This window comes from Octopus bimaculoides, chromosome 8, assembly GCF_046866305.1.
Source record: "Octopus bimaculoides isolate indiv1 chromosome 8, ASM4686630v1, whole genome shotgun sequence".
Taxonomy (NCBI): domain Eukaryota; kingdom Metazoa; phylum Mollusca; class Cephalopoda; order Octopoda; family Octopodidae; genus Octopus; species Octopus bimaculoides.
The window spans coordinates 40,307,222-40,332,221 of NC_142935.1; the positions used below are offsets into that span (position 1 = coordinate 40,307,222).

Below are 25,000 nucleotides of genomic sequence, written 5' to 3' on the forward strand. Positions count from 1 at the left end.
ATTAAATACCATAATGCCCAGAAATCAAAGAGAGACAAAAAGCACAGAGAAATTCACTCAATAAAACACAAATAAGTGTACACTGTGCAAGCAGGAAATTTTCTGAGAAGAGTTCCTACTGAAAAATGGCTAAATATTGTTCATCACACATAAGGATTCTTAGGTCTAGTTTTTGGCTTGTAACAACACTACTATCGGAACTGCAGTTTTGTGCGGTTTAGGATTTGGCAACAGTCGCAGATAATTGCATAAAAACAGTAGGATATGATTTGAGGAAGTTTAGGTTGCTATTATTTTTGCAGAACAAGTTATCACATGGAAGCTCTCTTGTTGGCACAATATCTTTTGAGCTGATTCTTTTGCCTGCTTAAAATGACCATATCAAGAGAATTGATTATCCAGATTAATAAGGTTTCCATACCCAACACCTTCAATATTTCTAGTTCCAAGTTTTTTTACTTGTATATCTTTTGAGTATTGTGTGTGTGTGTGTGTGTGGGGGGGGGGGGATACTGCATTGGTTGTATAGAGAATCTTTGATAAATTATTGGTTTTGGGTTAAAGGACAAATGTTGTTATCATCGTAAGGGCAGTGGATTGGCAGAATTGTTAGAGCACCTGACAAATACTTTGCAGTATTTGTTTCAGCTCTTCATATTGGGAGTTCAAATCCTACTGAGGTCACCTTTGCCTTTCATCCATTCAAGGCTGATAAAATAAAGTACCAGTTGACTACTGATGTTAAAATAGTCAATTGTTTCATGCAAGTTTTTACTGTGCAACTAACTACACTTCTATGATACTGAGGTATGTGCAGTATTACCTTGTAGGAATGTGAAATTCTGTTGGTATACTACATCAGTTTTACATTTTTTCTGCGATTTTTAAAAATGTTTTTGTTGTTCGTTGTGTATGAAATATGCCATGTCAGTTTTGATATTTTATTGTGTTTGTGTCACATCTGTCTTATGCGTTTTAGTTTCAGGTAGTTATTACATAGAGTATGTACTGTGCAAATTGTGTTTTATTTACTGGCTTAAAACTGTTGAATGTGAGCTTTGTGAATCGTTGGTGTTATAGCAACAGATATTGATTATGTAAGAGTATTTGTTGTCTTATTTTATTAAGTGTTGATTGTATAGACTATGTGGGCTGTGGTTTGTGTTGTGCTGTGTGACATTTGTTTATCATTTGAGTTATGTAAGTTGCTGGTTGTTGCTTAGATCTGTTGTCATCATCATCATCGTGATCATCATTGTCATCATCATTGGAACTTTCACTTTTCCATTCTTGCATGGGTCAGAGAGAATTCATTGAGGCAGTGTTTTCTATGTCTGGATGCACTTCCTGTTGCCAACCCTTACCTGTCTCCAAGCAAAGCAATATTTCCTTGTGGCTGGACATGTTTTTTTTTGGGGGGGGGAAGGAAGATTGGAAGTGAAAACACTGTATGATTTTACTACTATCTCGTAATGTCAAGAAAAGGAGGCACAAACACACCCTCCACACATACATACATATTTACACACATGCATGCATGTACAGACACACACACACACACACACACACACACACACACACACATACATACAATGACTTCCTTCAGTTTCTGCCAACAAAATCCACTCACAAGATTTTGGTCAGCCTGGATATATAGTAGAAGACACTTCCGCAACATGCCATGCGGAGGGATTGAACCAGAAACCAAGTAGTTGGTAAGCAAACTTCTTAACCACACAGCAATGCTTGTGTTGTGTTATTTTATTGGGTAGTGGCTGCCATAACAGATTATATCTTTGTGTGGGTTATGTTATACTTTTGAGTGATGATTGTACTTTTTATGGGATGTGTGAATGATGCTTATGTTGCTTTAGTGACAAGTGATGAATATGTAAGGTATTTACTGTGTTTTGTTGTATTATTTATTAAGTGGCAATTTTACAGAAGATGAGTCGTTGGTTTTTATAGTGCCAGGGAATTGAATATGCAACGGTGTCTGTTATTTTATTGGGTATATGCTATTTTATTGAGAGGTAGTTGTGTGGCGTAGGTGTTGTGTAGGCTGTGTTATGCTGCTTGGTAATGATTCTGTTGTGCTTGTGTTGTGTGATATCTGATACTGTGAGGCATTATGATGTCGGGTGTTGATTATCTCTGTGCATGTGTTGTGCATTTTATCAAATGCTTGTTATGTAACGTATCTGTTTGTTTTGTTTGCTGTGTAGAGAGTGTACTGTGTTAATTAATAGTGGTTTAATAGTGGTATTGAATTGAAAGTGTCCTACATAAAGTGACGGCTGTGTCTAGTAGAATTATTATTTTTCTTTTGAACTGTGTCTAGAAGAGTGAGTCCTGATGTAGTTTTTGTATAGTTTTGTTCATTTTTTCCCCCCACCTAGTGCTCTTTTATTTTTTACTTGTTTCAACAGTCATCGAACTGCAGCCATGCTGGGGCACCACTTTGAAAGATTTACTCAAATAAATCAACCCCAATATTTTTCAGACTAATACTTATTCTGTTGGTCTCTTTTGCTGCACCACTAAGTTACAGAGATGTAAGCAAAGTATCACTCGTTGTCAAGTGATGGTGAGAGACAAACACTAACATAGACGCACATACATATATACATGTGTGTATGTGTGTATATTATCTATATGTGTGTGTGTGTATATATATATATATATATATATACACACATACATACATACACATATATATGTATGTATGTATGTATGTATGTGTGTGTATGTATGTATGTATGTATGTATGTATGTATGTATGTATGTATGTATGTATGTATGTATGTACGTACGTACGTACGTACGTACGTACGTACGTACGTATGTACGTATGTATGTATATGACAAAGTTATTTTATTCCACACAGGTAGAAATATAGAAAAAAGCAAAGTTGAAAATTCACTGGGATTCTTTTAGATTTTTTATTTTTTAATTTTGATAGATTTCTCGGATTTTTGAAAGATTTCACAGATTTCTCAGATTTTCAAAAGTTGAGATAGAGAGATGTTGGGCTATGCTGCAACTGTGTTGCTTCTCAGAAGCAAGAAACTAGTTAAGTCTTTAAGAATTTTTAGATAAATGATCTAAACAAATCACAGTGTATTTTCAATTTCTTTTATATACCCGCTGACTGGTTCTCGTGCTGGTGGCACGTAAAAATCACTATCCAAACGTGATTGATGCCAGGACCACCTGACTGGCCCCTGTGCCAGTAGCATGTAAAATGCTCCATCCGAATGTGGCTGATGCCAGTATTCCCTGATTGGCTTCTGTGCCAGTAGCATGTAAAAAACACCCACTACACTCTTGAAGTGTCTGGCATTAGGAAGGGCATCCAGCTGTAGAAACATTGCCAGATCAGATTGGAGTCTGGTGCAGCCATTGGCTCTCCAGACCTCAATCAAACTGTCCAACCCATGCCAGCATGGAAAATGGACGTTAAACGATGATGATGATGATGATGATATATGTATATGTGCTGGTGGTGCTTCAGTATCGCCACAACCTTAGGACTGAAACATATAAAAAAATAAAAGAATATACATATATTATGTATGTATGTAGTTATGCGATGCGCTTCCACACAGTTTCCATCTACCAAATTTACTGACAAGGCATTAGTCAGCCTGAAGCTATAGTAGAAGACACTTGCCCCAGGTGGCACACAGAAAGACTGAACCTGAAACCACGTGGTTGCAAAGCGATCTTCTTAACCACACAGCCACGCCTGCAATATTGTTTCCACCTTCGTAGCCACTTTGATTCCCTTGTACTTTGACAGCTTCTCTGCTCCTCATTGATAATATTTTGATCAAAAGAGATTGAAATGTCTGTCAGAAAGATTTTTCGTTCCAGTGTTTGATTATTGCATCATGATGGCTTGTTTGGATCTCCTTGTCATTTTGGACAGGCGTATGCCAGATGATTACAGCAAAGTTGCTTTTTGGTACATATTTATACCATTGCCCATCTGTTTCCACATCAAAGTTTCAGCATATTGCTCAATAGACATTGCTACCAACTCCAGTTGTACCTGTAGATATCATTTCAGGTTGACCTTAGCAAGTTTGAATGCGTTTTCAGTTGTCTCATTGTATTGGATACATAGTCTGTCCTCAACATTAACCTCTTTTTCAGTCATGCTTTTTAAAGTGGTAGGTGGTTGTTCGAGAGGAATTTAGCTACTATTTTCAACAGGTTGAGAGACTCCTGTAGAGGCTCTGTCATTAGACTGAGGTGGTTTATTCAAGTGGTAGGGTCCAGTGGGTAGGTTGTTGGACTACTTAGCTGTAGGATGTGAGTTCCACTCAGCTGCTGGATCTTTGTTGTGTGTCATATTTTACATTAATTTAGTTTGGCTGCCACGAACAGATTCTAGGTAATCTGGTAATGTTACAGACAAAATCTTGGTGTTAGATGTAAGGTGCATTGGAAAGGGTTATCTCATCCATTTATAATCAAACCAGAGATATGTAATAGATTTTAAAAGTCCCCTTGGATTTTATGAGACATATATATATATATATATATATATATATATATACACATTAGAAATGCAGAGACGCCTACAATAGGACATCTACTCGCTAGAAATAGCAGCAAAAATACTACATACCACAAAAGTTAGGGATAATTTCGAAAGGAAATGAAAAATAAAAACTTTTACCAATCTATATTCTGTACCATGGTTTCAAGTCAATTTTAGTAAGATAAAGATTATATCTTACAAGGTCGGACTATCGTCAGCAGAATTGACCAGACAACATATGAAGCACGAATCAGTACGCAGCATGGTTCGTGTTCTTATGTCTAATTTTTCAAAATATACCACGTATTTCTAGCGAGTAGATGTCTTATTATAGGCGTCTCTGCATTTCTAATGAATAATACATAGTCTATTGACTGTTTTTTTACTCTCGCTAGACCACTGGTAGTAAATAAAATTTCTAAGATTTTCTTTGCTACCCTATAATTTATTAATAATATATATATATATATATATATAGGTAACAAAAAATTATTGACGTGAACTCTTTTCAAGAAACAACAGCATAGGGCTCAATTTATTGAGTAATTAGATAAAAAGATTAATTTGGAAGAGACAAGTTCCAATGTCAATAATACTCTTCATCAAAGCTGACACATATCTAAACACAGAGAGCATATATAAGCCATTATAAGCAAGTGAACACATAACATATAAAAACACACACACACAAACGTGTGTGTGTGTGCTCACATACATAAATATGCGTCTCTCTTTCTAGACATGTGTGTGTATACACACACATATATGAGTTACAAGGCAACCTCACTAGTGCTGGTGCCATGAAAAATGTGGTTAGCATTAGGAAGGGTATTTAGCCACAGAAACTAGACCAAAAGTGAGACGCTGGAACTAGATGTGGCCTTCCAGCCTGTTGGTTCCTGTCTAACTATCCAACCCATACCATGGCAGCATGGAAAGCAGACATAAAAATCATGATGATGATGGTGGTGGTGGTGGTGGTGTGTGTGTGTGTGTGTGTGTGTGTGTGTGTGTGTGTGTGTGTGTGTGTGCATGTTTGCATACATGTAGTCTTAAGCCGGAATTTTGCACACAACTCTACATAATTGCTCAGTCAGAGGATAGCAGGCAACACCACGATCTCCTAAACCTTTTCAGGGCTTCTTTGACTTGCCAAGATTAAGGTTGGAAGTATATTCTTCAACTGGAGAAATTGTTCAAATGCTTCTAAAGGTTCTATCCCTGAGAACTGACTATACATATCTGTATCTGTTTGCCAAAGATTGGGCAAGTTTTTGTCTTTAACAAATGATTAGCATTTGGCTGTGCATGCTAGTCTTTATTGTTCTTCATTCTCCATACCACTGTATTGGCCCCAAACTCTGCTACTTTGGAGCCAATGCAGTGTGGCAGTGGTGTCATTGCATATGTTGTTGTCAGAATGCAAAGAAACAGGGTAGATACTGCAAAATATCTAGTTTGACAGTCTTGCAATTACACCTATCCACTAGTCCAGTGCTCCGTAACCTTTTTTCACTTGGGGTACACTTATATTCTTTTCAAAATTTGGTGGCACACCTCAACTAAAAATATAACTAAAAGTATAGGGAAAAAATTATATTCAGGTTGCACTGCAGCAGACCTAGTATCGTCTCATGGCACACCAGTGTGCTGCAGCATACCAGTTGTGGAGTACTGCACTAGCCTACACTTCTGAATGCTTATAAGAAAGGCACTTAAGGGACATGTGTTGGTATGAAGTTAGGTAATAGGTTAAGCTTATTACTCATGAATGAGTGCATTTCATCTGATGGTTTTCCCTACAACATATGCATCTACCTAATTCCACCCAAAAGGCATAGTAAAAACAAAAAACACAACAAAAAACTTGCTCAAGGTGCTTCATGAGAGATTGAACCTGAAATCGTGTGAATGTGAAATGAATTTCTTACCTAACATGATCTTGCCTGTGGGATTCTTTGCATAGTCATATCAGGATTGTGACATAACATATTCCCTGGAAATTTGAAGGAAGTAAAAAATGAGATTATAAATTTTTAAAGCATCATTAAAACTACTTCTGCCCTAAAGGAACTTGTATCTAATTAATATGTTAGACAAAATACCTAGTATTATTTGTTCGGGCTCTTTACTTTCTGAGTTCAAATCTCACCAAAGTTAATTTTACTTTTCATTCTTCCAAGGCTGACAAAATAGAGTACCAGTTAAATACTGGAGTTTATGCAATTGATTGGCCCTCTGTCCTCAAAATTGTCGACCATGTGCTTATAAAAAAGATTGGTAGAATCAGGAGAGTGTTGGAGAAAATGCCTTGCAGTATTTGCTCCTGCTCCTCATTTCTAAGTTTTGTGGTCAGTGGCATCAACCAAGCCTCTCATTTGAAAATTGCTGGCCTTGTGCCTAAATTAGAAAGAATTATTGTACTCATGAGTTCTTAAAGTAATAAGTTAACTGCCTTTATTTAAAAGCAGCAGAAATATAACAAAAAAACGGGAACGTGAAACTCAGAGTAACGGTTTTTTTGTTATATTTCTGCTGCTTTTAAATAAAGTATATATATATATATATATATATATATATATATATACATATACCACATTCACACACATCATCATCATCATCATGACACATACACTCACACACATATATAATATTGGCTTCAAATTTTGGCACAAGGCCAGCAGTTTCGATGTAAGGGCTTAGTTGATTATACTGACCCCAGTGCTCAACTGGTACTTATTTTACCGATCCCTTTAAAAATGAAAGGCAAAGTTGACCTCGGCAGAATTTGAACTCAGAACATAAAGATGGACGAAATGCCGCTAAGCATTTTTCCTGGAGTGCTAATGATTTTGCCAGCTCACACGCACACACACACACACGCACACACACACACACACTCACATCACATTAAGAGTACACGTGCCTGAATTACTCAAGCATTTCTTTATATAGTTCAATAAATAGATATTTCAGTTGATCAAACAACTGAAATACTCATCATTGTTGATGTTGCTGTTTTGATGGTATTGTTATGAATGATGTGACTAATGTTATTTTTTATGATTACTATTGGTTGTTGTCTTTAGTTTTTAATGCTTCTGTTCTTAGTACTATGGTGGTATTGGTGGAGGTAGCAGTTGGAATGGTTTTGTAAAAACAAAACATTGAGATTGAGTGTTAGTAGTGTTAGTGAGTGTATGGTGGTAGTAGCAGTAGTGTAGAGTTTTGGGTTGTGGTGGTGGTGGTGGTGGTGTTTAGTAGTGGTTATGTTGTCATTTGTGGTGCGGTGTTGGTGAGTAAGGTCATTATAGCCACCACAACTGCAACAACATTCGGCACTTACACCTGCTAATACCACTACCAATCTTTAGCACTATTACAACAATGATGACAACAATGACAACATCCACCACCATCAACAACATCACCACCAGTACCATCACCGCCACCACAACCACCAACACTACCACCATCAACACCACCACCAACAACAACACCACTACCAACATCACCATCAACATCAACACCACCACCACCATACCACCACCAGCATCACACCACCACCACATCAAAATTATTACCATCACCACTTATACCATTACCACCAACATCAGAATCTGTAGACTTGGACACTAGAAAGAGAGCAATGTGTCCTAACTGTTACACTGCACCGCTCTCTGTATGATTTATCAACGTATATTGGATTGTGCAGTTACTGTATGGAATGTGTGTGTGATGTAGTGTTTATTGGGCTACTATATAGGTTCCACAAGTCTGCCTGATCAGTACTGACCTAGGGTTAAACAACATCCCCTTTCCCGAAACAGTCACCACTGCTGTAGTGACCAAAGTAAATAGATTTGTAATCCTTATCTAAAACATGCATTCTGATATTTCATATTGGATATTGATTATTGATTTTGTTTAACCCCCAGATCCACCCTGATTGAGGGGAACTATTAACAAAATCATTCTAGCTGTGACCGTCAAAATAATTCTTCATTATATACAATGTATCTAAAATCACATTATCCAGGATGTAGTTCTATTTCATTTTCCTAATTTTCATATCTTTTATATTTGTTCAGATGAATGTGTGATTTGAGTTTGATTCGGCTGCTATTTTGTGAAGATTGAATGACTAGGTAAAGCTCTTCATTCATCATCATCATCATCATCATCATCATCATCATCATCATTATCATCATCATCATCATCATCGTTGTTTAACTTCCGCTTTCCACGCTGGCATGGGTTGGACAGTTTGACTGAGGACTGGTGAGCCAGATGGCCGCACCAGGCTCCAATCTGATCTGGCAGAGTTTCTACAGCTGGATGCCCTTCCTAATGCCAACCACTCTGAGAGTGTAGTGGGTGCTTTTTACGTGCCACCGGCATGAGGGCCAGCCAGGTGGTACTGGCAACGGCCATGCTGAAATGGTGTTTTTTATGTGCCACCTGTACAGGAGCCAGTCCAGCAGCACTGGCAATGACCTCACTCGAATGTTGTTTTTCATGTACCAGTTAGTGGCCCTGGCAACGATCATGCTTGGATGGTGCTTTAATGTTCCACTGGCATGGGTACCAGTCAGGCGGTGCTGTTATCAGCCACGTCAGCGAATTTGATTTTGATTGTGATTTCACTTGCCTCAATAGGTCTTTGGTAAGCTGGCAGAGCAGAATTGTTACTGTCTCAGACCAATTGTTTTGTGGCATTTCTTTTGGATCGTTACAACCTTAGTTCAAATCAGGTGTGAAGGTGCATGGCTCAGTGGTTAGAGCATCAGGCTCACAATCAGGCGGTAGTGAGTTTGATTCTTGAGCATGGCACTTTATTTCATGTTGCTCCAGTTCACTCAGTTATAGAAATGAGTTGCGACGTCACTGGTGCCATGCTGTATCGGCCTTTGCCTTTCCTTTGGATAACATTGGTGGCACGGAGAGGGAAATCCGGTATGCTGGTCTCCTATAAAAATAAAATCTTGCCCAGGTGTGTATTTCGGAAGGAAACTTTCTAGGTGCAATCCCATGGTCATTCGTGACCAAAAGGATCTTTACCCTACACATATGTTTGTGTGTGTGTGTGTGTGTGTGTGTGCATGTGCGTGCACATGTGAAGATGAATGGCTAAGTGGTTAGAGCGTTGGGCTCACAATCATGAGGTAGTGAGTTCAATTTTTGGTCTGGGCTGTGTGCTGTGCTCTTGAGCAAGACACTTTATTTCACATTGCTCCAGTTTACTCAGCTATACAAATGAGTTGCAACGTAGTGGCCTTTGCTTTTCCCTTGAATAACATCAGTTGCATAGAGAAGAGAGGCTTGTATGCATGGGCAACTGCTGGTCTTCCATAAACAACCTTGCCAAGACTTATGCCTCAGAATGTAGCTTTCTAGGTGCAATCCCATGGTCATTCATGACTGAAGGGGTTTGTTACCCTCTACCTTTAGTTTAAATTCTACTAATGTTGACTTTGCCCTGATGATGATGATAATGATGATGATGACGGTGGTGGTGTTGGTGGTGTCGCTGCTGCCACTGATGATGATGACGATGATGATGATTGCAATTAGAGCATATTTCTTCATAGGTTTTCCTAATTGGGATTGACCTAAGAACTAAACGATTCATACCGACACAAATGTTGATTTCTAGCAGTTGACACAATATCAGACCCCATGCTTGAGCAGTAGTACTAAAAACAAAACTGACAATGGCTGGATTCAAACACAAGAAACTAAAGGAATATAACAAAATAAATAAAGAAAGAAAGAAAGAAAGAAAGAAAGAAAGAAAGGAAAGAAAGAAAAGAAAGAAAGGCCTGTCTGTTTAACCCTTGACAACATGGAAAACAGACATAAAGTAAAAATAACAGTCATGATGATGATGATGTATCTCTCTCTGTAGCCCATGTCTTTTACCATGTCAACAAGTGTGGCCTCTTTGTGGTCATTTGATCTGCTAGAAATAGCAGTGAAATTTCTTGAGTTACATACTGCAGTGTCTAGAAGAATGTATTAGCTATTGTAATCTTAGACACCCCTAAAAAGACAAAATAATCAGGGTTAGAATGCCTTTCATCATGAATTCACTCAGAATTGACTTGGGCTAAATAACAACAGCAGCAGCAGTAGCAACAACAACAACAACAACAACACGATGATGATGAACAATGTGCCTTTAATTTTCAAAACCACTTTTCGCTTCCAACTCATTTCCTTCAATTAAATTAGAAATATCAGTTTCCACGCAGACTTAACGAAACTGTAAACTAAGCTTCTGAATAATTATCATTTAACAAAATCCCAACCTCAAAATATGGAAAATGTAAAATGCAAAAAAAAAAAAAAAAAAAAAAAAATTAAAAAAAATGCAAAAAATAAAAACAAGCCAGTTCTATGTGTAAACAAGTGCACCCTGTACACGCACACATTAACATACATACACTCACACACATTGTACATGCATGCTGATGAAAAAATAGTCACCGATAGATCGCGAAAAGAAGAATAAGCTTTTCTAAATTATATCAAAATGATTATATAGAAAGAGTAATTACATGATTTTGATTGGTTAAGTTATAATTACAAAAGAAGTTATTGTGTAGTGTGCATGGCATTATAATAAGTAACTTATTCATTGCAAAACTAAACACTCACACACATGCACACTTGTACACCCATATGTATGTATACACGTGTGTGAGTGTATATATACATATACATGTGTGTGTGTGTGGGAGGGGATGGGTAAAAACTCACGATTAGTGATGGAAGCAGAATTTAGTTCAGAGTGGCATTCTGTATATCTTACTTAACATGGATATATTGTTGAAAGCTGCAAAACTACCATAGTTGTCTTGAGAAAGCTTTTTGCATAAACCTGTATAAACACTGAAGCATGCATTTATGTTTCCCTTAGACTCCCAACTTCTGATAGGGTCATATGGACTCTGTTATGACCAGGGCCGGATTAAGACTCATAAAGGCCTTAAGTACTTCAAAGGTTTTAGTGCCCCCACATATATGTAATCCAAAATATATACAATAATAAACTATAAAATAAATTTTTATTTTTCAAAATGAAACAAAACTAACAGTAAGATGGAAAATAATGTTTATTCTTGTATACTTTGAAAAATTTTCTCCAACTTTCTTTAATCTTTGAACAGATCTTCAGAGTTAACCTTACGTAATGCATCTGCTTCCCTTCTTAGTAAAAATAAAGCATCCAGCCTGCCTTGTTGCATAGTTGTTTGATGGGATTTTTAATATACTTCAACTGAGAAAATGAATGCTTAGCTGAGCAATTTGTGACCATTAATGTTAAAAATATATGAATGGCAATGTCTACATTTGGAAAAGCACACTCAATAATGTTTATTTTAGCAAGTTTAAAACGATTTCTAATGTGCCATAAACTATATATATATATATATGTATGTATGTATGTATGTATGTATGTATGTATGTATGTATGTATGTATGTATGTATGTATGTATGTATATATATATATATATATATATACAGAAATATATACATATATATATACATATATACATACATACATACATACATACATACATACATACATATATGTATATCTATATATATGTATATATATATATATGTATATGTATATATATATATATATATATATATATATATATATATATATATATATATATATATATATGTATATATGTGTATATATATATATATATATATATGTGTATATATATCAGAAGTAAGTTTTCCAAGTTGCCGTACATTCATAATCACCATTAGACTCATTCAGCTCTTTCTGAATCTTCTGCTCTCTCCTCAGATTGACACCCAAACACTCTTAAATGTTCGTATTGGAGCTTCTGGTGTGGATGCCTAGCAATGCAGCATGCTGTTTCTAAGTTTCTGGCAGAGTGAATTGCGTCATGGTGCTGTTTTTCTCAGAGACGATGCCCAACTGATCCTACTATACTGTGTTGTTGACAAAACTGAAGACAAACATTGCACATGTGTGAAATTAAAAATATAGAATAGTGACAATTTACCCATTGAACCCTGTATATATGTACGATGGGCTTCTTTCAGTTTGCATTACTCACAAGGGTTTGGTCCGCTTGAGGTTATAGAAGAGTTTGAGAAGAAAACTTCTTACCACACAGCCACAAACCACATTCAAAGTACAGTGTATCTATTTAGTTCAAGAAGACAGCTGTGAGAACTACAAATTTGAAATAATATTACTCACTCTTAGCAAATAAATTATTTACATCAGAGATATTTTCACTGAAAATAATCATTTAGTGAATTATTGAACTTCTGAGTATCTTTCCAACTTCAGTCTGTCATTCAAGCGTGTAACCCTCATGAAAGTAACGCTTCTGAGCAGGTTGTCTTGTAAATCTTGTGCCATTACTGGATTTCTTCCAATTTCTGTATGGAGCAAAGTTTTGTTGAAATCTTCTTCAGTCCATTTGCCTGGAAGTTAATACCACATTAATGTTAATGTTTTTTTTCTCCCACTCCTTTCATTTCCTCTCTCTCTCCCACTTGCAAATTTCGCTTGTATTTGAAGCAGTAGAAGAATCACATAAAAGTACTGATGATTTCTTCAAATAAAGTGTTATGAAAGTTATGGGAAGCATGAATTTGGAACAAAGTATTTATTTTACGCTTTATAAAACATTTACATCACTGATGTAAATGTGTGTATGATAATGTGTAAATGATTACAATTTAAGCTTATTTGTGGAGGCACAACACAAGATAGAAAAATGTTGCTGTGTTTGCTTCCCAACCACATGGTTCTGGATTCAGTCCCACTGTGTGACACCTTTCGCAAGCATCTTCTACAATAGCCCAGGGCCAGCCAAAGACTTGTGAGTAAATTTAGTAGATGGAAACTGAAAGAAGCCCATTGTGTGTGTGTGTGTGTGTGTGTGTGTATACATACACACATACATACACACACATACATACACATATACACACACACATGCACACACACATATATCCATGTGCATGTGTGCGCATGTGTTAATGCCTCTTTGTCTTGACATCACATGATAGTTGTAAACGAGTCTCACAGTAATGCAAGTGATGTCTTTTGTTTTCAATCTTCAGTGAAAACATTGTCTCTCATCATAGGGAAATATTATCTCATCTGTAAACAGGTACAGATTGGTAACATGGAGGGCATCCAAACGTAGAGAAAATCTGCTTCAACAAATATCATCTGCTCCATGTAAGCATGGAAAAGCAGGCATAAAAATGGTGATGATGATGATGAATCAGTATGCAATAATAATAGGTGCAGGAGTGGCTGTGTGGTAAGTAGCTTGCTTACCAACCATATGGTTCTGGGTTCAGTTCCATGACATGGCACCTTGGGCAAGTGTCTTCTACTATAGCTTCGGGCCGACAAAAGCCTTGTGAGTGGATTTGGTAGATGGAAACTGAAACAAGCCCGTCGGTCAACTCTCTCTTTTTCACTCCAGCCACTATGAAGGCGAGACGAACTGTTTTCTCTCCATCCAGCTTTGTCATATCACTAGCGTTCAATATCAGATTCGCATTTGGCCCTACAGCTTTTTAAAGTTGTTTTCACTGTCCATTTTTTCCTGTCTTGGTTTGTGTTTGCCACCTTGGAATCCTCTGTTTAGTGGGTTGATCCACTACTCAGGAAGAGACTATTCTAGAGTGCGTTCTGCCTTATCTTCGAAACGCCTAGTTAGAATAGAGGCAGCTGATGAAGGAATAATTCCAAGTGGCTATCTTGTTTTCCTATGTGTTCGTTCTGTTGTCTGTAGTTCATTTTTCTAACGTCCTGTACCCTGATATGCATTTATATACACATGTAGATGTAAGTATGTACATATATGTGTGTATACATGCATATATATTCTTTGCATTATATATATATATATATATACGTATATATTTGTATGTATATGTTTGTGTGTCTGTGTTTGTCCCAAATCGCTTGACAACCGATGCTGGTGTGTTTACGTCCCCGTCACTTAATGGTTTGGCAAAAGAGACCGATAGAATAAGTACTAGGCTTACAAAGAATAAGTCCTGGGGTCGATTTCTTCGACTAAAGGCGCTGCTCCAGCATGGCCACACTCAAATGACTGAGGCAAGTAAAAGGGTAAAAGGGAGATATCTGTCAAACAGTGTAACCAAAGCAACCTGCTGTTGACATGCCTGTCATTGAATTTAACACACATAAACAATCAACTGGACCAGTGAATGTTGTTTACCCCCCACCCCCCTGTATCATACAGATTTCCTTGTTTTTTTGATAACCTCTTAAACCCCATCTCAACGGAGAGGTTGTCTCGTTGTTGTCAACACAGTTTCTTCCAGCTTCCAAATTTCACTCACGAGTTATAGACTAATGATAAAAAACCCTTGTTCAAGATAGTGTGTAGCAGGATTGAACTTGGGACCATATGGTCGTGAAGCAAACTACTTAAACCAAATTGCCAAGTCTTTCCACATTGTATTTAATTTAATTTTGCTTCATTTCTTATTGCCTGACTTTAATAACGACAGTTTAAGAACTGGCCTAAATAGAGATTATGAATAATTGATGAAGTCAAATATCTTCAGGATAAATTTATCATCTTAATCATATTTGCTGTTGTTCATGTTGCTGTTGTTGCTGCTGCTGCTGTTGCAGTTGTTGTTGTTGTTGTTAAGGCAGCAAGCTGGCAGAATCATTAGAACACCAGACAGAATGTTTAGCAATATTTATTGCTGTTCTTTATGTTCTGAGCTCAAATTCCATCAAGGTTGATTTTTTACCTTTCATACTTTTGGCGTTAATAAAATAAGTATCAGGTGAGCACTGGGGTTGATGCCATCAACTAACCCCCTCCCACTGAAACTGATGGTCTTGTACAAAAGCTTGGGGCAGTTTTTATTATTAAGTACCAGTCAAGCACAGGTGGGGTGGGGTGGGGGTGGGGGTGATGTAATCAACTTGCCTCCTCCCCAAAAATTTCAGGTCTTGTACTTATTGCAGAAAGAATTATTATTACTTGGCAGAGTTGTTAGCACGCTGGACAAAATGCTTAGTAGTATTTCACCCGTTGCTACATTCTGGTTTCAAATTCTGCTGAGGTTTGACTTTGCCTTTCATCTTTTCAGGGTTGATAAATTAAGTACCAGTTTCGCGCTGGGATCGATGTAATCGACTCATTTCCTCTCCCAAAATTGTTGCCCTTGTAGCAAAATTTGAAACCATTATTATTATCATTGTTGTTATGATTATTGTTATTATTATTATTATTAAGGTGGCAAGCTGGCAGACTTGTTAGCATGTTGTTCTGAGTTCAAATTCCACCAAAGTCAACTTTGCCTTTCATCTTTTTGGGGGTTGATAAATTAAGTACCAGTGAAACATTGGGGTTGATGTCATGCACTAGCCCCCTCCCGCAAAATTCCAGGCCTTGTACCTATTGTAGAAAGAATTATTATTAAGGCAGCGAGCTGACAGAATGCTGGATGAAATGCTTCGCGGTATTTCATCCATCTTCATGTTCTGAGTTCCAATTCTGCCAAGGTTGACTTTGCCTTTCATCCTTTCGGAGTCAATAAATTAAATACCAGTGAAACACAGGGGTCAATTTAATCAACTAGTCCCCTCTCCCACAATTCCAGGCCTTGTGGCTATAGTAGAAAGGATTATTATTATTATTATTATTGTTATTATTATTATTATTATTATTAGTAGTAGTAGTAGTAGTATATTTTTCTTATTGCTTACTTGTTTTCCTTCCTTCCTTCATCTTCTCTCTTTGAGGCCAAATTATTTTAATTCATTATTTTGTTATTTTGGCTCTATGTTTCTGTTATTGCAAATTCTTAGCACTCTACTGCAAAAAGTTGTCAGTTTTGTAACAGGAGGAGACAGAGTTGTTGAAAAAGAATAGATGAAAGTAAAAATACAAATAAAAAAAAGGCAAAACAATATGTAAAAAAAGGAAGTAGAAAGAAGAAGAAAAGCTAGCATAGTGGTCTTGAAGAAACTTGAGTCATTTTTGTTTGACCCCACCTTAGAATTGATATAATTTTCAATGGCTGTCCCTTCTCTGGTCTCTCCCTTTTCGAAGTATTTTGTAATGGCAATGACTTGCAGTTCAATATTTGAGAAGTCTCCCTAATTGACACCCTCAAATTTGATATGATCTTCAAGATGAGTTAGCAATAGTCACTGGAGTATTATTCTTGCATAATTTAATAAAAGCAGGGATGCTTCAAGTCACGTGATTATAGTCATCAGATTTCCAGCAACTGATATTACTTATTTCACTTTCTTTTTTTATGTGTGTGTGAGTGTGTGTGTGTGCGTGTAGACACGTGGTGTGTGAGAATGTATATATGTATGCATATATATGAATCTATCTATCTATCTATACACACACGCACGCACACGCACACACACACTCACACATATCATCATTTCATCATCATTTAACTTCTGTTTTCCATGCTGAAATAGGTTGGTTATGTGTGTGTGTGTGGTTGTGTGTGTGTGTGTGCGTGTGTGTGGATACATATATTTTATTTTATTTTTATTTTACTTAGTTCAGTCATTTGACTGCAGCCACACCAGTTGTCAAGCGGTGATGCGGAGAGGACAAACACAGATACAAACACACACACATACAGATATATATATATATATATATATATATATATATATTATCATCATTATTTAACATCTGCTTTCCATGCTGATGTGGGTTGGATGGTTTGATTGAGAACTGGTGAGCTGGAAGGTTTCATCAGGCTCCAATCTGATTTGGCAAGGTTTCTACAGCTAGATGCCCTTCCTAACGCCAACCACTCCAAGAGTTTAGTAGATACTTTTTATGTGCCACTGGTAAGTAAGAACTTTTCAGAGTGTTTTGGGTGTCAATCTGAGGACTGCAATCTGAGGACATGTACCGAGAGTAATAAAAATCAAGCATCCAGTCAACTTCATGGTGTTTGGAGTGATCACTAGTGATGGTGACGCTAAGCCTCCATTTCTCCTCCCACACGGCCTCAGACTCAACATGGAAGCCAGCATCAAGTATCTGGAGGAGGTAATGCTGCCCTGGGTCAAGAGGGTGGATGCTGGAAGACCCTATGTCTGGCAACAGGACTCTGCACCATGCCACACAAGCAAGAGAACCCAGTTATGGCAATTTCTGCGACCACATCACCCCTAACATCTGAACACTTAACTCCCCAGACTGCAACCCCTTTGATTATTATGTGTGAGATGCAGTGGAGCGAGAGACCTTGTAACACCAAAGATGAACTGAAGGCAAGGATTATGGCAGCATTCATCAATTTAAACAAGGAGACCATCCAGAAGAGTTGCTGGAGATTCTGAAATCATCTGGTTGAAACCAATGGCGATTTTATTGAATAAATTTTCTCATTAGTATTTCAAGATATTTTTATGTAATTTTGGGAAATATATCTGTTAAAATGAGATGTGAGTGTTATTTTCGTTTTTGCATAATTTAGATGACAGTTTATTTACTGCACCCTGTGTATATATGTATATATACAACAGGCTTCTCTCAGTTTCCATCTACCAAATCCACTCACAGGGCTTTGTTAATTCTGAGGCTATAATAGAGGACACTTGCCCAAGGTACCATGTAGTGGGACTGAACCTGAAACCATATGGTTTGGAAGCAAACTTCTTAACACACAGCCATGCCTGCACCTATATATACAGACGTGTATATATGTTTATATTTGCTTACATATGGATACGTGTGTGTGTGTATGTTTGTGTAAATCATATTCATATGTAATCATGTATTTGTATATGTATTCACATTTGGCAGCAGTGTGGCATTTGAAAGTACGTAATTGTACAAATGTCTCCCAGAAGGATTTTAAAATATGACCAAATTTCCCCTGAGACTTTTTAAAAGTTATCTTGATGTACTGCTCCATAACCAACTAAACCAGCCATCTGCCAAGTGCTACAACCTAAACAGGGCAACCTCTCCCACATTCGTCCACCACCAAGTGATGCACATACACTGTAAACTCAAACAGACTCATTGGGAACAAATCCAGACAATACAATAAACACAGAGCATACATACATACATAGAAACAAGCAAACAAAAATACCCTGTTGTTGATGTTGAAATTCCAATGAAGGAGCCTTGAATCTAAGTTAGAAACTGGCTCTTTCTCTGTTGGCAAGAAATCTTGAAATAAAGCTGAACAATGACATACAGATAATATGCATGTGTGTGTGTGTGTGTATTTTACGTATAATGTATATACATGCACGCATATATATGTAATATGCACATATATAATACACATATTTACATAGTGACATATATATATATATATATATATATATATATATATATATATATATATATACATATATGTACAAGTGAGTGGACAAATCAATGAAAAAGGAACTCAATACATTTTGTAGGAGTTACATATATTATTACTTAAAATAGTTTGATTTGACCCTGTGCAACTTGAAGTTTCATATGTTTGTCACAATCCATTCTTGGAGAGCTGTAGTCTGAGCCCTATGAGATAGGTTCCTGTGATGAGCCTATGAGATGTATGTATGTATAAAGATTTCAGTATACCCTGTAAAGTGTTTGGTGTTAGGAAGAGCATCCATTTGTGGAAACTATTCTAAGTGGAAATTGGAGCATGTTGCAGTCTTCTGACTTTTAAGATCCTGTCAAACCATGGAAGCTGGACTTTAAATAATGACGATTGTTATGATAGTGAAGATTATAGGAATATATCAATATAATGTAACAATATATGTGTGTGTGTGTGTATGCTCACACACACACACACACACATCAAGGAAAGGACTGAAGACATTGATGCTCTGAGAAGTAACCTTTAATGAGTTATTTTTTTAGAAAATAATATCAATTTTTATACACAACATATACCATGATCATCATAATCATCATTTAATTGGTCACTTTTCCATGCTTGCATAGGTCAGATGGAATTTGTTAAGGCAAATCTTTTTCAGCTGGATGCCCTTCTGGTTACTAATCCTCAATCGTTTCCATGCAGAACAATATAATTTAGAAGAAAGTAATTGCAATTTAACAAAATTTAGTCCAACACTTCAGAAATTGCCTGTTATGGACTGTCCATAGGACTTTATCTACATGTGTAAGCACTATTGAGGTATTGCAAGTCCTCACCATCCAGTCACCCCATTGGTCTCCACTATACATTCTAGAGGTCAGTGATGCATTCCATTATATTCAGTTGGAAAGTACAAGCTAAAAAAAAAAAAAAAACTATCAGTAAATAATGTTTCCTCAGTTTTTGTCTTTAAGACTAATATTTAATGTGAAGTATATTTCTTGAGAATGTCACAGATAACTACAGACTTGTGTTTTGTATACTGTCAGATGTCTATTAACACATCTATCACTGCTGTTATCTACACCACTGTCACAACTGCTAGCTGTTTATGAGTCACTGCTATTTCTGTAGAGAGGTTCATCTCCATCCATTTCTTTATTGATTCCATATTTTTTTTTTAATGCTTTAGCTATCATTTCTTCTCTCATATTTACTCGTGCTGTTTTCACCCATCAACATACCTGTGTAATATTAGTAGGTCGCTTCAGTCACCCTGTTACTAAATTCCCTGCAGTCATTCGCTTGCTCCACTCATCTCACATAAAGCACATGAATGGCTTGTTGACTGAAACATCCAGTCATAACCCTTGGAAATTACTGTCATGAGTCCTAGGACGGACTCATAGGGCTAGGGGCTAGCTGAGATCATAACATTTTCCCCACTGAACAGGATGCCAGTCCTCCACAGGTTTACTCATTTATAGGTGAGTGAACTGGAGCAATGTGAAATGACATGTTTTACTCAAGAACACAACATACTGCCCGGTCTAGGAATTGAAACCATGATCTTGCGATTGTGAGTGCAACAGCCTAACCACTAGGTCATGTGCCTTCACCTGGTTGTATCTGTGATGTCAAATTGTAGGGGATAACTGTTTGCTAGTTTTCATTTGAGCATCCTTTGGTACAAGTTCTCTAAATGCCAAATCAGTAGTCAGCTGATTGCTAACCAGTAATCAGCTTTCCCTGCTGATTGTCAACCAGTAGTCAGCTGGTCAATATGTCTTTGTTTACATCAATTTGGCAATTTCCTTAAAGAAAGAGGGAAAGGGCGTTAGTCAGCAGGTAGCAGACAGCAGGCACTTACTTTCTCTCTCTCTCTCTCTCTCTCTTAAAAACACATGTGTCTGTGTTTTCCGCCCCAACATCGCTTGACAACAGATGGTGGTGTGTTTACGTCCCCGTAACTTAGCAGTTCGGCAAAAAAAAACCGATAGAATAAGTACTAGACTTACAAAGAATAAGTCCTGGGGTCGATCTGCTCGACTAAAGGCGGTGCTCCAGCATGGCCGCAGTCAAATGAATGAAAAGAGTAAAGAGTATGTTTATTTATTTATCCTCTCTTCGGTTCGAGGTGCTTCGCGTGCGGGCGTTCGTAACAGTATTTTACAGAAATAAGAGAAATGGTTATAAAAAAAACTATAAATACCGATCGGTTTATAAGCCCTAAAATTCAGTCTGTAATTGCTCACAGGCATGTAGCGTAATGGTTAAGAGCATGAGCTACTAACCCCAAGATTCCGAGTTTAATTCCAGGCAGTGCCTTGAATAAATAATAATAATAATAATAATAATAATAATATCAGCAAAAAATACCTTAGGAATGAGAACCCAGGGTTTGGTTCAAAATTCTACCAGGACACCTGATGAAGGCTGGAGAGTAAATCAGCTGAAACGTTGTGGTAACAACAAACAAGATGAGAACACGTATCCGTCCAATGTAAATAATGTGATATTTTTTTTAGTTGAATGAATTGACCTCAGTACCTATTTCTTTTATTTTTTTTTAAGCCTGTCACTTATTCTGTTGATCTCTTTTGCTGAACCATTAAGTTATGTAAGCATAAACACATCAACACCAGTTGTCCAACAGTAGTGTAGTGGAGGACAAACACAGACTCAAAAATATGCACACACACACACATATACATACATACATACATACATATATATATATATATATATATATATATATATATATATATATATATATATATATATATATATATATATATAAAGTTGTAGTATATTGTCAACTTAATGTGACAAACCCAATAAGGGAATACACTACTGCCGTTTAGCCCTAGGAAGCTGGACCGCTTCCTGTCGGCCTTGACACAATTACTGTGTCCTTAAGTTTGCGAGGGGGAGACAAGCTCCTCCACCCAGCCTAGCCAGCATTCAGGGACATGTTTCTGAGTCTTTGCTCGTCATTAGCTTGAAGTAGCTTGCCAATTCTCTTTATTACGATAATAAAATATCATACATAGATGGGACAATACAGGACACTACAAACATTTAAGAATTGTCATTTAGTGAGTCTTTTTAGCTTTTTTTAAAAAAAAATATACGTTTAAAAATATATATATTTAAAAATTTTTCTACAAAACTTTGAATATTTTCAATGGTTTACACCTAATTCCAGGGTACACCAGTCTACACCTTTGTATTTTTTTCAGGAAAGTTTTAAGTAGGGCCGCTCACTCGCAACTTCCTTCCTACTTCCTTCCATCTTTCCTCATATACTCTTCTAGACAGGTGTCTTCTCTCCAGCCCTATCTTGCTTTTCAGGTGGTACCTGAAATAGTATAGCATTCCAGGGCCGGAGATGAAGGTTCTTGTCTTCATACCTTGCATTCGAGTTCTCCATGCACACTCTTTCATAACTGCAACTGTACATAGGAAACAAGCCTCACCTTCCTTAGGTAGTCCGGCGGGCGGTGCATTCTTAATCACAGACTCAGCCGATAGCTGTACTCTTCCTAGGTGCGACAGCACGTGTTCGACGTAAATTGTCATCTCCGAAAGATGGGTGCACTGAACAAGAGCGTGCAGGATGGTTTCCTTCTCCTGCCCGCATCTTGGACATTCGGGTGGCACTGAAATCCCGTGCCTGGACAATTTCTCGTGGACAGGTAAAGCATTCCTGAAACACTGCCAATTCAGGGATCTTTGGTAATTATCCAAATACCCCGCCCTGAAAGTGTTCCGAAACAGGTTGGATAGCTGGTTCTCATCGAGCCCCACTGTCTCTCCTAGCACGTCGTCACTTTTAAACTCTACCAACCCTTTGTAAAACGCAGAGGTGGTATTCCCGCTGCCGGCCTTACCCGCCTTGTGGATTAGCTCAAGTGCCTGCCGGCATTCCTTTTGCCATTCAGTCGATTTCTGTCTTTTAATTAAACCGGGTTTAAATCCCTCTAGAGAGGCTGGTCGTGGAAAGAATTCCTCGGCGAGCAAATTCCACACCTGACCACCATCCAGGTAAGACCAGAGATGCCTTAGTCTCAGTGCATATTTGCACATCAACAACCACGGCATCCCTAGGCCACCCTTTAACGGTTCCTGACAGCACACGGAGCGCCTCACAAGCGGCTTTCCCCTCCACAAAAAGCGGAAGAGAATCCGAACCAGCTTGTTTAGCCACAAATCAGGGCAGGGGACGACGGTGAGGCGGTAGGTGATAACTGACGCAATAAACGTCTGCACCACCTCCGCCCTTCCTTTCAGGGACAGCGCCCTTCCAGACCAAGTCCGGGATAGCGCTTCTACCCTGTTCGTCACCTCGCTCCAATTTTTCTCCGTCTGGGAGTCCGGACCAAACCAAACTCCGAGCAACTTAACAGGGCCATCCGTCCAGTGTCCAACAACACTGGACGTTATCGGCTTGCTGCTCCAGGTGCCGAGCCGCAAACCTACAGACTTGTCCATGTTAACTTTTGCCCCTGCCACCGTCTCGTATCTTCTGATTGCCTCTGCTACGCGAGGTAGCTGAGTCATCTTGGATACGGTGATGGTGACGTCATCCGCATACGCCGAAACACCTTTACCACATCCGATTTCATTAGTGGTGCTTCCCAACTTCTCCAACCTCCGCAGCAATGGCTCGAGAGACAGAACATACAGAAGCGGAGACAGGGGGCACCCTTGACGGACTGAACGCCTGATCTCAAACGGCTCCGACAGGTAACCGTTCACCTGAACCGTGGATTTGATGCCACCATAAATGGCCTTGATCCAACCGCGGAAATCCGGGCCTAGCCCAGCCGCCTCAAGGACTGCCGCCAGGTACCGATGATCAACCCTATCGAAGGCCTTACTTTGGTCTAAATGGACCAATGCCCCACCTTTACCGGAAACTTTCCCCACCCTGTCTAAGGTGTAGCGTAAGAGATGAAGATTGTCCCGGATCGACCTGCCAGGAATGGCACATGTTTGCGCCCCCCCCCCCCCCCGACAAGCTTATCCGCGACAGCCGTCAACCTTTTTGCTAGCACCTTGGCCAAAATCTTTAACTCTACATTCAGTAGAGTTATGGGCCTGAAATTACTGATATGGTCCCCCTTGCTCGGGTCTTTTCTGACCAGCGTTACCACTCCCCAACTCACAGAGCAGGGAATTCTCCCATTCTGTTGCCAGTTCGTGTACACGCCAGCCAGCAAGTGTCCGAACAAGTCCGGCATTGTACTATAAAACTCGTAGGGCAGACCATCCAGTCCCGGCGACCTGTCCCGCGCGCTCTCTGCCAGTACCTCTTTGACCTCCGCAGCTGTGATCGGCCCTTCACAACGCCCCACTTCGCTTGCTGAGAGTCGCGGTCCGTCAGCCAGGACATCCCTTAAGGGCTCCCCATGGTCCAACGTCCCGTTCGTCCCAAACAACCGTGCGAAATGCTGATGAAAGGCCTTCTGCATCTCCTCCTGTCCTTCGATCCGCCGCCCCTGTTCGTCAATTAAAGACTGCACAGAAGCATTTCTGCCTCTCCGACTCTCCACATGACGGGCCCATCCGGCAACATTAATACCTTCTCTGCCTACCGCGCGTAACTTAGCCCTGACTCTACTACCTTCGTGTTTGGCTTGGAGGTGACGGAATAATACCGACCTCGCCGCCAACACTCTGGATGCAGAGCCTGATACTATGGCCTCCTCTAATTCCTTAGTTGGATTCCCTTCTACTCTTGCTCTCTCTAAACTTAGCTCTTTACAAAATCTAAGAGACTCTAAACGTATGGCTCTTTTGAGGGCGCACCACCATCTGTTATTAACGATGGCTCCGCATAATGCCCTCTGCACTAATTCCTTCACCCGAGCACGGAAGACTTTACTAGTCAAAATAGACTTGTTCATCTTCCAGTACCCGGGTCCCTGTCTATGACACTTAGCTAACTGCATCCTACATGTCACAAATTTGTGATCCGTGTAGGAAGTACAGTGAAATTGTGGACAACTAACTATATCCCTATCACTGTCTTTTATAATCACCCTATCTAAGT

The 25,000-nt window shown here is 38.5% G+C and overlaps 2 protein-coding genes across 4 annotated transcripts in view; one reads left to right on the forward strand and one right to left on the reverse strand.

Moving 5' to 3' along the window:
• Positions 1–25,000, forward strand: part of LOC106884438 (guanine nucleotide-binding protein subunit gamma-1) — a 303,773-nt gene that overhangs the window by 66,120 nt on the left and 212,653 nt on the right. The window lies entirely within an intron of this gene.
• LOC149134364 (uncharacterized) overlaps positions 19,444–25,000 on the reverse strand; it is a 7,619-nt gene continuing 2,062 nt past the window's right edge. Inside the window, exon 2 of the mRNA XM_089356363.1 lies at positions 19,444–19,859. The gene's annotated coding sequence lies outside the window, so the exon portion shown is untranslated. The remainder of the gene's footprint in view (positions 19,860–25,000) is intronic.